This window comes from Orycteropus afer, unplaced genomic scaffold (assembly GCF_000298275.1).
Source record: "Orycteropus afer afer isolate SDZICR_OR568_19922 unplaced genomic scaffold, OryAfe1.0 scaffold00497, whole genome shotgun sequence".
NCBI classification, from domain to species: Eukaryota; Metazoa; Chordata; class Mammalia; order Tubulidentata; family Orycteropodidae; genus Orycteropus; species Orycteropus afer.
Window position 1 is genome coordinate 1,090,824 of NW_006922084.1, and position 5,954 is coordinate 1,096,777.

A 5,954-nucleotide genomic window follows, 5' to 3' on the forward strand; every position below is an offset into this window, starting at 1 on the left:
TAGCAGAAGGGTTTAACTCTAGGGTGGCAAGTATAAAGAAATAAATACTACCACTCCCTATCACATTCCCATGGTAGACGCCACTGAGCACTCCTTTGCTTTGAGCAAATGTTCAACTTCAGAATCCTCAATCTGGCAGTCCAGGCTGTCATTACCAATTAGGAAGAGTTGCCAAGTCCCACCTAGAGAGAGGAATAGAAAAAAGGGGATGTCACAGAACAAAATGTGTATAAATTGTTGAATAAAAAACCAATTTGCTCTGTAAATTTTCACCCTAAACACAATAGAAGCTACAAAAAAAGAGAGAAAGGGAGAAAGAGGAATGAGGAAAGTAACATTTAGTGATTTTCAACTATACCCTGAGTAATGGCACATGAAAGGGACTGGGACAGTCTGCTGTGACAGGGAGGGGTATTTTGTCACGACATTGCATGCTGATAATAAAAAGAGACATTTATCGGCTGTATTGTCCTTAAATTCTCTATCGACAAACCAGATGCTGCTGAGTCATTGCTGACTTACGGAGTCCCATGTGTGTCAGAATAGAACTGTGCTGAAGAGGGTTTTCCGTGGCTGGTTTTTCAGAAGTAGATGGCCAGGCCTTCCTTCTGAGGCACCCCTGGGTGAACCTCTAGCCTCTTGGTGAGCATCTGAGCACACTCTACCCCTTATTGCCGTCACCCTGGCTGGACAGCTCCCCTGTCCCTTCTCCCTCCTTGGTGCGCTGCAGGTTCCAAGCACTGCTCAGTGCACTTCCAACAACCTGGAGATATAGCAGGCATTGGAGTCAGAATGGCCATCTTTTTATCCATGCTCCACCATTTAGTAGTCCCTACACTAATAATGCATAATTCATCAAGCACCTAAGACAGGCCTCAGATGTAGAAAAAGAAACACAGGATACCCAGTTTTATTTGCCTCCCTCCCCAGTCCTCACACACCCAGTCCCTGCAACCTCCTCTCCACATCACCCCTCCCCCACCCCATGCACTCACCCCACTCAAAGTTCTGATGTGGCAGCCAGCTCAGCCCCCACTCAGCCAAGCCACACACCTAGCAAAGCTGGCCTCCTGTATCGCACTGCCCTCAGTGTGAGTTGGACTCATCAGGGCCCAGCAAGCTTTCTGTCTTTGTCCAGCAGGCTCCCATAAAGTTTTAATGTAATAGGCTTTATGAGGATTTACTCAGATTGTATGGGGACTGCCTTATATAGTATACTATACAGAAGATTGGGCAATCTACTTCTGTAGTGATACTGCCTTGGAAACCCAAGGAGGGGTCACTATGAGTCGGATCCAACTCGATGGCAGTGAGTTTGGTTTTTGGTATATAATATGTATTATCATATAGGCTGGCAGGTCAAACCCACCAGCCACTCCTCGGAAGGAAGGTTAGGCAATCTATTTCCGTAGCGATACCACCTCAGAAACCCAAGGAGGGGTTGTTATGAGTCGGGGCGACTCGACTGCACAAACAACATATGATATATTATATTCTTATGTGTCCATAAGAATCACCTGGGAACATGTAAGAATCAACTGGTGATGTTAAAATGTAGACTCTGATTCAGAATATCTGTGGTGAGAATGCAAATTCACAGCAGAGCTTGAAGCAGAAGGAAACGGTTTTGCATGAGGTCCAAATCGTATAACATCCTATCTCACAAAATGATGAGCAACACCCACCTTTATTGCATGAAACTCTATTTTCTGTCCTCTTCATACTGCTCTAGTTCTTTTTTAACTCCTGGTTGAGAGTTACTTGATTTCACGCTCACCTATTGTAGGTATCATGAAACTACCACCCAAGACCCACATCCAACTAGTGACCTGGTAAGATTTTGTACATTTGTGTGTGTTGTGGCCTGTAGCCAGCCTGGTGTTGCAGTGGTTACAACGCTCAACTGTTGGAACCCACCAGCCACTCCACAGGAAAAAGACGTGGCAATAGGTTTTCGTAAAGATTTACAGCCTTGGAAACCCTATGGGGCCATTCTACTCTGCTGTGAGCTGGAATGACCTCAACATTAGGTTTGTATGGCCTGTGAGCTCAGAATGGTTTTTACATTTTTAAATGGTTGGGAAAAAAAAAAATCATAAGAAGAGTGATATTTCATGGCACGTGAAAACTGCATGAAATTCAAATTTCAGCATACGTAAATAAAGTTTTATTTGAACACAGCCATTCTCATTTGTTTATTGTTGTCTCTGGTTGTTTCACACTACAATGGCAGAATTGAGAGTTGAGTTCATTGCAAGTTGAGAGCTATGTGCTAAATAAGACCCATGTTGTTGCTGTTGTTAGGTGCCATTGACTCAGCTCCAACTCACTGCGACCCGATGTACACCAGAATGAAACATTGCCTGGTCCTGCACCAGCCTCACAATCCTTGCTATATACCTGAGCCCATCGTTTCAGTCACTGTGTCAATCCATCTCGTTGAGGGCCTTCCCCATTTCTGTTGACCCTCCACTTTACCAAGCATGATATCCCTCTCCAGGGAATGGTCCCTTCTGACAACATGACCAAAGTAGATGAGACAAAACTTTCACATGCATATAAGTCAATTGGGCACTTTAAAGAGGTCTTTTGCAGCAGATTTCCCTAGTGCAACACAAATATGACCTATAAAATCTAGAATATTTAGTATTTGGCCCTTTACTGAAAAACTCTGTCTAGCCCTCTCTAATGGGTTGCAACTTGAAATTTGAAAAACTCTAAACTGTTTTGCTCCTAAAAGGATGCATTTCCATTCACATGAAGGAGTAGTTTTTTCTAAGAATCTCAGGTGAATCTTATTCTTCTGGCTTCCTCATAAGACAAAGACAATGAACAGATTCAGAGCTGACAAATTTATCTGAGTCCAGCTGCCCTTATAGTGTGAGTTGCATTCATCAGGGCCCAGCACTCACTTAGCAAGGGTTGAGAGAATGCCATTCACGATGATTGTCACTACTCAAGGGACCCACACAGAGAATAGAGCACCAAATTCTTGACTTTGAGCCATTTAGGATCTTGACTTTCCTAATGAAAATTAGACCTCCAGAAGCAAGTTTTGTGATTTTCAAGAGCTAGGTGTGTTCAAATCTAAAGGCTAAAGCCCAAGTAAGGATGACAGAAATTTATGCTGTAAACACGAGAATGGAGAAAGAGGACAGGATAGTTGCTGTGGCCAGGAAAAGTGGAAAAGAAGGGACCCTAAGAAAAACAAATCAACCCACTGCCGTCAAGTTGATTCTAACTCATGGTGACCCTATGTTGTTGTTGTTATGTGCCATTTAGTCAGACCCAACGCATAGTGACCCCTCCTTGGGTTTCCAAGGCAGTATCATTACGGAAGTAGATTGCTCAATCTTCCTTCCGAGGAGTGGCTAGTGGATTTGAACCGCCAGCCTTCTGGTTAGCAGTCAAGTGCCTTAGGCACTATGCTACCAGAGCTCCTAATGGTGACCCTATAGGACAGGGTAAAACTGCTCCATAGAGCTTCAAACTATACATCTTCACAGAAGCAAATTACCACATCTTTCTTTCAGACAGCATCTAGAGGGTTCGAACTTCTGACCTCTTGGTTATCAGAAGAGTATTTAACCAATGTACCACCAGGACTCGTTGAAGACAGGCCTAGAGGCTGACCAGTCCCTGAGGGGACCTGTACCTGCTCACTCCTCCACCTTGTAAATGCTTGCAATGAGGTGGTGGGTAACAAACCCTAAGATAGGTTTAGGGTCCCAAGATCTGAGGGAACTAGTGCTTTCCCTCTGGGAAAAGCCTCGTGGTTTTAGGGGTGGGGTAGGGCCTCAAAAACATCTATCAAGCAAAGTACTACCCAAGGGACAAATCTGGCTGATCACCTATCTTAGATTCCAAGTGCTGCTATAACTGAAATATCACAAGTGGGCAGTTCTAACAAACAGAAAGCTATTTTCTAACAGTTCAGGAGTCATGTAGTTGTTATTAGGTGCTGTCGAGTCATCTCTGATTCATAGTGACCCTATGCACAGCAGAACAAAACACTGCCCAGTCCCGCGCCAGCTCCACGATTCTTGCTATACTTCAGGTCATTGCCGCAGCCACTGTGTCAATCCATGTCGTTGAGGGTCTTCCCCTCTTTCGTCGACCCTCCATCTTACCAAGCATGACATCCTTCTCCAGAGAATGGTCCCTTCTGACAACATGACCAAAGTAGGTGAGACAAAATCTAGCCATTCTCGCTTCCAAGGGGCATTCTGGCTGCACTTCTTCCAGGACAGATATGTTAGATCTTTTAGCATTCCATGGCACTTTCAGCACCACAACTCAAAAGCATCAACTTTTCTTCGGTCCTCCTCATTCATTGTCCAGCTCTCATATGCATATGAGGTGATTGGAAAATACCATGGCTTGTGTCAAGCACACCTTAGTCCTCAAGGAGATGTCTTTGGTCTTCAGCACTTGAAAGAGGTCCTTTACAGCTGATTTGCCCAGTACTATATGTCATCTGATGTTCTGACTACTGCCTCCATTGGCATCGATTGTAGAACCAAGCAATGTGAAGTCTTTGTCAACTTCAATCTTTTCTCCATGTATCCTGATGCTGCTCTTTGGTCCAGATGAGGATTTTTGTTTTCTTTATGTTGAGATACAATCCATACTTCAGACTGTATTCTTCAATCTTCATTAGTAAGTCCTCAAGTCATCCTCACTTTCAGCAAGCAAAGTTGTGTCATCAGCATATCACAGGTTGTTAATGATTTTTCCTCCAATCCTGATGCCATGCTCTTCATATAGTTCAGCTTCTCAGATTATTTGCTCACCATACAGATTGAATAATTATGGCACACTCCTGTCTTGATTGTAAACCATGTAGAGTCTCCTTGTTCTGTTCAAATGACAGCCTCCTGGTTATGTACAAGTTTCTCATGAGTACAATTAAGTGTTCTGGAATCCCCGTTCTTCTCAATGTTACCCATAATTTGTTATGATCCGCACAATTGAATGCTTTTGCATAGTCAATAAAACACAAGTAAACATCTTTCTGGTGTTCTTTGCCTTGAGCCAAGATCCATCTGACATCAGCAATGATATCCCTCATTCCATGCTCTCTTCTGAATCCAGGTTGCATTTCTGGAAGTTCTCTGGCAATATACTGCTGCAAACGTTTCTGAATTATCTTCAGTAAGATCTTACTTGCTTGCGATATTAATGATATTGTTCGATAATTTCCACATTCTGTGGGATCACCTTTCTTTGGAATGGGTACAAGTATGGATCTCTTCCAGTCAGTTGGCCAGGTAGCTGTCTTCCAAATCTGTTGGCATAACCGAGTGAGTGCTTCCAGTGAGGCATCCATTTGTTGAAACACCTCAATGAATATTCCATCAATTCCTGAAGTCTTGTTCTTCGCCAATTCCTTCAGTGCAGCTTCAATTTCTTCCTTCAATATCATTGGTTCTTGATCATATGCCACCTCCTGAAATGGATGAAGATTGACCAAGTCTTTTTGGTACAGTGATTCTGTGTATTCCTTCCATCTTGCTTTGATGCTTCCTGAATCATTCAATATTTTGCCCATAGAACCTTTCAATATTACAACTTGAGGCTTAATTTTTTTTTTTCTTCAATTCTTTCAGCTTGAGAAATGCTGAGCATGTTCTTCCCTTTCAGTTTTCTAACTTCAGGTCTTTGCACATTTCATTATAGTAATTGGCTTTGTCTGTTCGAGCTGCTCTTTGAAATCTTCTGTTCAGCTTTTTCACGACATTTCTTCTATTTGTTTTAGCTACTCTTCACTCAAGGGCAAGTTTCAGAGTCTCTTCTGACATCCATTTTGGTCTTTTCTTCCTTTCCTGTCTTCTCAAAACTATTTTGCTTTCTTCATAGATGATGCTCTTGATGTCATCCCATAATTCTTCTGAGTTTAGGTCATTGATGTTCAATGCATCAAATCTATTCTTTAGATGGTCTCTAAATTCAGG